Below are 11,058 nucleotides of genomic sequence, written 5' to 3'. Positions count from 1 at the left end.
TTTTCTAGAATTTCTGCCTGCTTTTGGATTAATTCGTTTGTATGATTCAATTATATCTCCAGTACTGGCTTAGGAGTTAACCCTTTTTAAAAAAATGTCTTGGGGGCTTCCCTGGTGTCGCAGTGGTTGAGAGTCCGCCTGCCGATGCAGGGGACACGGGTTTGTGCCCCGGTCTGGGAGGATTCCACATGCCGCGGAGCGGCTGGGCCCATGAGTCATGGCCACTGAGCCTGCGCGTCCGGAGCCTGTGCTCTGGCAATGGGAGAGGCCACAACAGTGAGAGGCCCGTGTACTGTAGGAAAAAAAAAAAAAAAGTCTTGACGGTTGCCCTGGGGTTTACAAAATATCTTAAAAATATGAAATGCTTCACTTATTGGTGAGTCATCACTGTGCAGGGGCCATGTGAATCTCTGTGTTGGATGCAAATTTACAACAGGTGCTGCTGAAGCAAGCACCTTTTCTAGATTTTCTTCTGCCTGCTTTAGAGTTGGATGATGAGAAGCAAAGACCACAGGGCTCTGTGGAACCGCAGGTCTGAGAGATGAAGGAAGGCTCGAGAGAAAGCATCTAGGCTCAAGTGACCAGACTTTCAGGTCCTACAGGCTAGTAAAATTTCAAAAACAAAATTCTGAGCTTGCAGACTTTTATTTTGCTAAGTGAGAATCAAAAAGAACTGCAGTTTATCACCATAATTTCATGAAAGACAGGATGTTTTAACACTTTTCAAAAAAGGCTGAAAGATTCCACTTTTCAACTGCATGAGTTTCGTTCTGCAAAACGCTCTGTTTTCTTCCTTCAGTGGAGCCTGGTATTTGAAAACCACTGATTCACTTCAGTCACTCATTATAAGATGAGGGGAAAGGCTCATGGGAGGAAGTGATCTGCCTGAGGTCACACCTCATCAGGCTTTTCTTTGCTCCAGAGGCACCGATGACCCTGGTAGTGCCCGAAACAGTTAATACCAATACCTTATGGTTCTGCAGGTCCTTGGAACCAAATGAGTTAAGGAAGCTCTGAAGATGGAAGTTGTGTGGGTTATTGACTTATTGCCTCTCAGGTCCAAATGCACTCCGAAATATCTGCCCTGTGATCAACAAGAGAATTCCTTTAACCATCTCTCCTTTAAAGTAAGCATGGTGTTAACCTTCCTCGGCAGAGAGCAATAGAAGCAACTTACAGGAGGAAGAAGTTTCTGGAAGTTGCTGGCAGGGGCTGGGTGTCAGCCTTGTGCATAGAGGACATCCAGTGGAGCCTTCCCCAGGCATCCCTCTGCAACTTTGCAGCACTTTATGGTAACCGTTCCATGGCCTTCTCAACATGGAAACCAAAGCCCCTGCATGGCTACACAAAGTTACATGTGGTCCAGAGAGTTACACACAAAATAGCCCGTGCAGGTCCACACCACTGGTTGCTGACCACCTGCTCCCCAGCTGGCACTCCTACCTATTGTTTGCCAAGCAGCTCCAGACCAGCTCCATCCTGGCCAAACCTGCTAACACCTCTGCTACCCAATGGGCTGAACCACACCTTCTCCAGCGCAGTCTGAACCCCTTCCAAGTTTGTGCTTCCTTGGGTTCTCTCCCTCAGCCAAAGGTATCGTACAGAATATCCTTATATCTTATAGTAACTCTTTATCACAGTAATTCTTTGTATTAAGCTTTTGTTTAGCATATGTATTGTTTCTGTGTCCTGACTGGACCCAGACTGCTACTGAAAGTGAGAGTGAAATACGTTGTATGACCTTCTGAAAAGGATCTCCTTTTTTAAGGCTGAATAATACCCCGTTGCATATATATACTACATTTTCTTTGTCCATTCGTCTATTGATGGATTTTTAGGTTACTTCCATATCTTGGCTTTGTGAATAATGATGCAATGAACATGGGATGCCGATTTCATCTCCTTTGGATATATACTCAGAAATGGGATTGCTGGATTCTATGGTAGGTCTATTTTTAATTTTTTGAGGAACCTCCATACTGTTTTCCATAGTAGCTGCACCAACTTACATTCCCACCAACAGTGCACAAGTGTTCCCCTTCATCCAATCCTTGCTAATGTTTATCTTTTGTCCTTTTATTTTTTTAAATTTTTTAAAGGTTTATTTATTATTTTATTTTTTATTTTTGGCTGCATCGGGTCTTGTTGTGGCACCCGGGATCTTCGTTGAGTCATGCGAGATCTTTTTGTTGCGGCGTGCGGGCTCTTCGTTGTGGTCCACGGGCTTCTCTCTAGTTGTCGTGTGTGGGTTTTCTCTCTCTAGTTGTGGCTCGCAGGCTCCAGAGCACGTGGGCTCTGTAGTTTGCGGCATGCAGGCTCTCTATTGAGGCATGTGAGCTCAGTAGTTGTGGCGCGAGGGCTTAGTTGCCCCGCAGCATGGGATCTTAGTTCCCTGACCAGGGATCGAGCCCAGTCCCTGCATTGTAAAGTGGATTATTTACCACTGGACCACCAGGGAAGTCCCTTTTGTCCTTTGAATAAAAGCCGTTCTAACAAGTGTGAGTTGATAGCTCATTGTGGTTTTGATTTGCGTTTCCCTGATGATCAGTGATGTTGAGCACATTTTCATGTACCCATTGGCCTTTTGCATGGCTTCTCAAAGCCCATGTTCTTTCAGCACACCTGGTTCCTAAAAATCTGGAGGAGGTACCTAACACACTACATATGCTTTAGCTAATAAACATTTCAGTTAGAAAAATAAGTCTGGAAATTGTTATAAATTACTTTAGAGGAAACTGGTGGTATTCTGAAGGCAGTGTGGCACCTCTGCAAGGACTCTGGAGTCCATTTATTCACCCATCAAACAAATATTTCCCCAGTGCCCATAAATGCCTGGCCTGATTTAGACACAGGGATAGTACAATGAAAGAGCAGGTTTTGTCTGCCGATGCATAGAGCTTACAGACTACTTGCGAGTATGAGTGAGGAAGAAAGAGGGCAGAAAGTAAATAAGGGAACAGGATGATTTCCAAATATGCAAAAATTTTGAATTCGGAGCTGGGTTCAAATTCTTAACATTGTGACTTTGGGTTTTGGACCTATATCTATATCTGCTCTCTCTGAGCCTCAGTTTTTATACCTGTAAGAACACTTACAACATATATTTGTTGTGAGGATGAAAGGCATTTATTTTATAAAGCATATAACATGGGCCTTTTAGAATAAGTAATAAGGTGTTATTACTATGAAAAAATCTTACACATTTCTTGCAAAATATCCATAGGAATCTATGCACCTCTTTTTGTTCAGACTCTATTTCTAGGATCTGATTATTCAGCCCTATAGAGAGGAAATATTAGCTAAATTAATTACTGTGTATAAATGATTTATAATAGTGCCTGGCAAATACTAAGTACCATATATATTTATTAAATGAATAAATGAATAAATTCTACTCTGGATGTAGTTCACTGAATCCTCTTCATATCATAAGACCCATCATATAATTCTCCGAACAATCTTATAGTGATAATCATGCCCATCGTACTTCAATTCATTCAGCAAAATTTACAAAGCACATGTCCAGCACTGTTTTAGGTGCTGAGAATACCAGCAGTAAACATTTTTAGTAAAGATTAAAATATTAGCAAAAAGCAAGTAACTTCAGATTAAGGGTAACTTCAAAATAGTTTGAGAAATTATTTCAAAATATTTTGCCCTGAAGAGAGGAGCTTTTTTCTTTTAAATTTAGTTGTTGCAAACTAGTTATCATCCTATGTCAAGTGGAGTGCTTCCTTGAGCTGCTTTCAGTTGCTAATGGTGGTACCAAGAAACCGTGAGCTGTAAATACTCAGTGCTTTTCTACAATTTAAGTGGCACGTAGTTGGAAGTGGGGATGAAGAAAAATGAGGACAGAATATAAATAAACTAACAAACAAGATGACAACACATTGGCTCCAGCCTGTGCTGCAGGGACCTACAGAGCAGTAAGAGACTCACCAGGGCCTGGTTAGCACATCCAAGCTCTTCTGGCAATCTCTCTGAGCATCATTTGGTCTCATAGATTTCTCAGAACCATGAGAGCCAATGATGAGAATTCAGGTAATTTCAGGAAGCAAGCAAGTTAATTGGAGACCTGTTTTGAGAGATTATGGCGGTGAGCAATTGCTGTGTCTCAAAGACACTGCAAGGAGTGGGGGTAAGATAGGACAAGGAGCATTTCATGGCTTTATTATTTTTTTTAGAATTTTGGGAACACAAGAGCTTTAATTGTTCTGCTTTGTCTTTGTGGGAGAGGATTTGAATATTTATTTATTTGGCTGTGCCGGGTCTTAGTTGTGGCGGCATGTGGGATCTTCGTTGCAGCATGCGGGCTCTTTAGTTGAGACATGCGGGATCTAGTTCCCTGACCAGGGATCGAACCTGGGCCCCCTGCATTGGCAGCATGGAGTCTTAACCACTGGACCACCAGGGAAGTGGTGGTCCTTCATGGCATTTTGAGAAGACACCTATTATATCAGGCAGAGCAAACAATGGTCGATTCAATGGATGCATCACACCAGGGCACATGGACTATTCTGAGATCAGAGTTTCAGTGGTATTGATTGTGGCCTCGAGCAGGTAAATTTTAATAAAATCAATAAATCTGACAACACTAGCAAACAAATGCCTCCCTGACAAGGACTGGGAGCAACTTCACACCTAACTTTTCTGGAATGCCTCCTCTCTGCCTGTGCTAATCCATTGCTGTATTAATGAAAATGGCAGATGCCTACTATAAACCAGGTACTGTTTTGTTAACTCGTTTGATTCTTGCAAAAAAATCAATTTTAGAGATGAATAAGCTAAGTAAGTTTAAGCAGCATGCTTGAGGTCACCTGGCTAGTAAGTAGCTGAGTCAGCATCTGCCCCCAGGCCAGCTGACTGTAGAGCTTTTGCTCTCAGCAAGGACACCAAATTCCTAGTCACCCAAATCCTCAGCTCTAGCATAGTCCAGCACCTAGAGAATGCACGATCACCACTTATCAAATAAGTGAGTGAATTATAAATTATTCAGTGTTCTCTTAACTACTATTTACCTAAGCAGTTGCGAGACCAAATTATACAATGCCAAGGAAAAATTAACACAGGCATATAAACGATATCACAATAGATCTCTGTACCGGGTAATTCAGATTAATTTGTGCAGCCCAAGGTACAGTTTGCTCTGCAGGTCATTGAAAAAGAATACACCATTCCTTGATTATTACAGTATACAAAAATGGCATGTATTTCTTGCTAGAGAAATGGTAGAGTCTCTAGGAAAGATTCTTGCTTTTTGCCGGTTTTTGCTCTAGCAGGATATGGGAGAAGGCATTGACTTCAACAAACACAAAGAGCTGTCCAGGCAGTGGACTGCCCTTTGGTATCCGGACACATTTTAGTTGAAAGGAAACAGAGCTTTGTCATTGCATTTTTTTTTTTAACTACATTTTTTAAAAACATATTTATTTATTTATATTATTTATTTGTGCAGGGTCTTAGTTGCAGCAGGCGGGCTCTTTATTTGTGGCTCACCGGCTCCTTAGTTGTGGCATGCGAACTCTTAGTTGCGGCATGCATGTGGGATCTGGTTCCCTGACCAGGGATCGAACCTGGGCCCCCTGCTTTGGGAGCACGGAGTCTTCTCCACTGTGCCACAAGGGAAGTCCCTGTCATTGCATTTTAATGTGTAATGGAAAACAATATTGTATTAGGACCACTTCAAATTATATTTTAAAACATATCTTCTATTTACAAATATATTTTTATATTTTAAAAATATTTGTTTTCTGTACTGAAAAGCTCCTTTGGCAGACATTTTGCTAAAAATCCAACAATATATTAAAATTTTTTTGCATTAACTACTTTGGTTGATTGATTTGCCAACAGCCAAGGTAAAAGCTCTTTGAGCTTTAACGTTTATTGGATGGGAAAGGATTACAACATGTAAAATTCCATCACATATTGTAAAATAAAGATATGGCCCAGATATACCCAAGATTTCAAGGCCAAGTACAGTTAGTTTGCCAGTCGCTGACTTATTGACATTTCTTATTCTGATCTAATTAATCGACATGAATCAAACGTCTGTTGTAAAAGATATGGAGAAGATAGAGATATTCAAGTAGAGAGCTATAGAATTAATCATATGGGTGCAATCAATTACTGTTTGTATATCATTATTAAAAAGGAAAATTGAAAAAAAAACTTTAAGCAACCTCAAATGACATGAGTATAAGTTTTTGTGGAGTATGTTCCCTTTAATATTATTAATTTTGACCATTCTTATTACTCTATCCTCAGCAGAATGTCCTTTCTCTGAATAAAAACTAATTTTAAATGATTTAGGAGCACCCTGAGGTGACAAGAGCATCTAACAGATTTAGCAAGACTCGGCCTTAAAACCTCAAGTGGCTTTAAAAATTGAAAGGCACAAAACTGAATGATTTTATTCATGTCAAAGCACTAAAAGACCATGTTATGTTTGCCTGAAAATGTGTAAATTGGAGTATTTTTTATGCTGTCACATTTTGCTTAAGATTTTAAATTTCAATGTTTATTTTACTTTTTAGCTTTGTTGAAAGAATGATTTTTAGCGATTAATAAAATTAGTTTCCCAATTGATGTGACTGCATATGAGGGGCTCAGGTGCCCGACTTTGGATCTGGGCTCATTTCACTCTTTCACACCATCTATAAGTTCTTCCTTTGGAATGGTTCTGGGAAATATTCACTGAGATTTGCTAGTCTGAAATATGCTACAAATCTTTCACATGTGTAATTCACTTACAGGCTTCTGCTTCTGTGCTAAGAAGTCCTCGACATAATGTGACATGCAATGCCAATATGACACCCACCTCCTGGAATAAGGCTGGGTTTATTTATGCTGAGAGACCTTATATTTGTGCATAGTGATGAGCTTGGACTATTAATCAAGCAATTTGATCAGCTTGAAAAATTTGATAAGTTTCATACCATCAAAAAGTCCAGTAGTGGGGATATGATATGAACTTGAAGGAAGCTGTGGCAAAATAGCTAAAGAGTATACATTCTGGAATCTGACCACCTGGATCTGATCACTTGATGAAACCTTTTGTGCTTCAGTTTCTTCGTAGGTACAATGATGATGAGAGTAGGTACCTTGCTCGTAGTATTGTCTTGAGATTCAAATGAAATAATAAGTCTATACCATCTACTCTTTCATGCAGTGTGAGCACTGAATTAAAACAAGCTGTTGTCGTGATAGAGAGTTCAGAACACCAGCACTGAACATGGCTCTTCCAGGCAAGGAAGAACAGTGCAAGGTCATAGATACCAGGCAAAAGACTGCAGTCATGCAAATTGGCATGATGTCATTAAAGGCTGGCTTCATCCTTAGAAAAGAATCCCCAAATCAGTACATACAGTAGAGGCCAGTCAGGGAGTTACGGTGGAACTCCTTGTGTCTAGTGATAAAGAGAGCAAGGATTGTGTGTGTGTGTGTGTGTGTGTGTGTGTGTCTAGTTTTTGTGCTGTGGATCACATTGTTATGAAGGAAAAAGCTGTTACCTGCTACAAGTTCTTAGGCAAAGTGTCCCTGTAAAGTGGTCATCGCCCCACACACCACCATAGACCTGAAGTCAGTTTTCATTGATCTCTCTGGTGAACCTCAGGAAGGATGTTTTGAAAAGCGTTTGTGTAAAGCATAAAGTTAATTCTTAAAAGTCTTGTAGATAATCCTCCCTGACATAGGAACTCCTAGAAGGTTCTGTGGGACTTACGTGTAGGCTCTAACTGCCACTAGGTGGCAGAGGAACGTTATGAAACCAGCCAATTATCACACACTAGGAAGCATGCATCTCCCTTTCTTTCTCATCACCTGGCGGGAGCCCAGTCTGCAGGATCCTGAGAGATCTTTCCTGTAACTTGGGCTTTTAGTCCCTGTCTTTGCGTATACTCAGCCCCCAGAGAAGTCTGTGACCCTGGATGGCTGGTACTAGCATAACCTAGTGTGTGCTTCTACTGTTGCCCAAATCCCTAAACAGAAAATATCAAAAGCTTTCCAACCTTTGAAGAATTTTCAAGTCTCCTAGAGCTGGACATTTGGAAGAAAGGCAACATTCCTGCAGCACTTTGCAGATGTTTGTTAGAGAGAATGAGCCCAATGCGCTGCCGAGCCGTCTCGTTTCCGGCTGGCAGATCCACTTCTCAAACTGCCCACTCCCAGGAGGGGCCAACAACACTACTGTTATCTAAATCTTTAACTTCTTAATCTCAGAAATCACTATTTTTGGATATTGAGCATAGTTTCACACTCCAAAATTTGGGAGGCTAATTTGGATTAAACTTGAGCAACTTAATCAATGGGTCTTACTTTTCTTTCTTTCCCTTTCTTTCTCTCTTTCTTTCTTTTCTTTCCTTTCTTTCTTTCTTTCTTTCTTTCTTTCTTTCTTTCTTTCTTTCTTTCTTTTCTTTCTTTTCTTTCTTTCTTTCTTTCTTTCAGCTAGAAAGCACTATTTTTATTTCTGAGCTCTGTCTCAGCTATCTCCTATCTGGAGAGAGTTTAGGATGGGATTGATCAAGCAGCATTGCAAGCAGAGAGGAAATGCCCTCCTGGAAAAAAGAGCTGCTTTAATGTCATATCACCACCACATGAAGAAGAAATCCAGCAGGCTCTGCTTTATGACTCTGAATTTTATTACATTCACTATAGATTGCTAAAAATAACAAAACTTTCACCTATCGTTTATAACCATCCAATTAATTGTTCCAATTTCTGGAGAAAAACTAAAGGTAGCTAACTGAGGCCCTTGGTTTAAGAATCAAGTCCTCCTCTTCTATTTCCACATGACAGATGTGACTGAGGATTGGAACAGGGCTGGAGGAGATGACAGCAGGGCATGCAATTCATATAAAAAGGATGAGGACCTTACAGTCTGAAAAGACACCTTATCGAGGTGACAGGAAGCTTCGTTCAGAGCAGGCAACTGCGAGTGTGTCCTCTGGTGCAGTCCCCTGTCTCCTACCAGTGCCCTAAGTCACTGTCAGTTAAAGCCTCAGTGTGTCTGGGATCTGTTCAGGGCCTCCATCTCCAGCATAGGCAGTGCTCTCTTACTGATGAGCTACTAGCCTTTGGTGTCAACTGAGATATTGCCAGACCATTTTTCTGTCCATCCAGCCCTCCCTTCTGCAAGTGACAGTTGCCATATGCTCCCTCTGGGGCTGGAGCTTTCCAGCTAAGGATCTGTTTCTCAGGTTAGGAAGAAAGTGGGAGAGAAAATCCAGCTTTCAAATTAAGGGCACATGAAATTCGGGGCTTCTAAATTAAGTCAACACAATCATTTCCTTCTTTGAAGGAAGCCTAGGCCCCCCGAAAGCCTGGGCTGGAGGTTCAGCCCCTCCTGCTTCCTATAGGGTTGTTGGAAACGCAACCATCTATGAATCAAAGGAAGCCTGCGAGCGGCCCGCCTGCCCGCAGTAGGGGGCGGGGCGGAGGTGGAGAGGAAGGCAGACGAGGAGCCGAACCCGCCTTTCTGAGCCGGCTCATCTCTTTGTCTGGGTGTCTAGGCAGGGCTTTGAAAGGTGCCCTGGGAGTGGGGAGCGAGCTGGGAACAGCTCCCCTTAGGAGCTTCCAGCCACTTTACTCGACCCGAGGCTGTGAGTCCCTTTTCACTTCCTAAATCATCGCTTGAGGATTTCCCACGGCTCTGCCCTTCTTTTCCTTCTAGGGCCTCACCTCCATCTGCGCCCCTGCTGTCCCCCACCTCTCTGGGTGTAGAGCCCCGTCTCATCTCCTCCTTTGGCCCAGGGCCCCTCGCAGCCCACGGGGACACTTATCAGGCTTCCCTGCCGGGAACCTGGTCTCCTTTAAGTGGTTTTCTCTCTGGAAAGGAAAACCTCACTCATTGCTGTCTTTCTCATTCTAGACGGTTTAACCCTGGCTTGACATGTAGGGAATTTTTCTCAGGGAGCCGTTTCCATTTAATGTAGGATAATATTTGCTTTAGTAGCTGGGTATGTTGCTGGAGCTTTGGTAATAAAACTGAGGTGTATCTAGAAATTTGCAAACTTGCTTTAGTGGGGAGTGAAAAATACGGTTTTCCTTAATAAAATCTTTAATAAAGGACTTGTGCTGCATTGGGAATGCACCAGTAGTGCGTCCTCTGTGGTGGCTGTTTAGATGGGCAATCAGCCACTGCCCCGGGGTCCTTACACCTCATTTTATGATGTTTGGGGATCAGCAGACTTAAATTTGCCTTTACTTCAAAGGCCGCTGGAAGAGAGGGAAGAGCTGCATTACTTAGAGCTTAACATGTCTAAGATTCACACACCTCCCAAGCCGCCGTATCACCCCCATGTCACAGCCTGGGTGGGATGACAACTTCCCCACTCCGCATGAAGGTCAGAGATTTGGAGACTGTTCTTTAGTGGCGTGATTGGAATCTTTGCCAGTTGTGCATATATTGATAAGAATCTAATGACCATCCTGAAAACTGCAAAGATGATGATAATGAAGACACAGAGGCATATTTTTAAGGAATCCAGTTAAAGTACAGTACTTACATTAGTAGACAGGAATGCAAATTCCCAAAACACTTAGGTTTGGGTCCTGGAGCTGGGCAGGGTACAAGGTCACCCAGGTTGGTCTTCAGCCAGAGCATGGCTGGAGAACCCCGATTGTGACTGCTGCACACATGGCTTATGTCGCTGTCCCTTTCAGCAGTTACTATTTTAACCAGGTCAGTGCCTGATCTCTGCCTGCTGGGAAAGTCAGCTGTGTCCTTCTTCCAGCCTCCCTCCCACCCCAGTGGTAACAAAGGCATCTCTAGCCGGTTCAGCAGGGGGAGGGCTCTGCGCAGAATACAGCTTGGCTCCTGGGCCACCTGTTCCAGAGCTGTCTTTGGGACTGAGGGGCCTTCTCTCTGCTTCAAGAAGGCAGACCCCAGGCGTCAGGCCCACTTGGGACTTAGTGAGCGTCCCTGGGGAAGCAGAGAGGAAAAGAGGAAATGGGCTCATAATGCAAATCATTGATCACGCCCCCAAGTTTCAGTTCTGCCTCGGAATGCAAATGAGCTCTGCCGCCACCTCCCAGACAGTAATCTGGAAGAGAAAGCCTAGA

The 11,058-nt window shown here is 42.7% G+C and overlaps 1 non-coding gene across 1 annotated transcript; it reads right to left on the bottom strand.

The window, feature by feature from the left end:
- Positions 1 to 350: 350 nt before the first annotated feature.
- LOC112406989 (U6 spliceosomal RNA) lies at positions 351 to 455 on the bottom strand. Its single transcript, XR_003004648.1, has one exon. It is a non-coding gene; the product is annotated as a U6 spliceosomal RNA (small nuclear RNA).
- Positions 456 to 11,058: the final 10,603 nt, after the last annotated feature.

Source organism: Neophocaena asiaeorientalis, unplaced genomic scaffold (genome assembly GCF_003031525.2).
Source record: "Neophocaena asiaeorientalis asiaeorientalis breed wild unplaced genomic scaffold, Neophocaena_asiaeorientalis_V1.1 scaffold85, whole genome shotgun sequence".
Classification (NCBI taxonomy): Eukaryota; Metazoa; Chordata; class Mammalia; order Artiodactyla; family Phocoenidae; genus Neophocaena; species Neophocaena asiaeorientalis.
The sequence above is the reverse complement of the archived record's forward strand: the minus strand, read 5'-3'. Positions and strand labels throughout refer to the sequence as shown.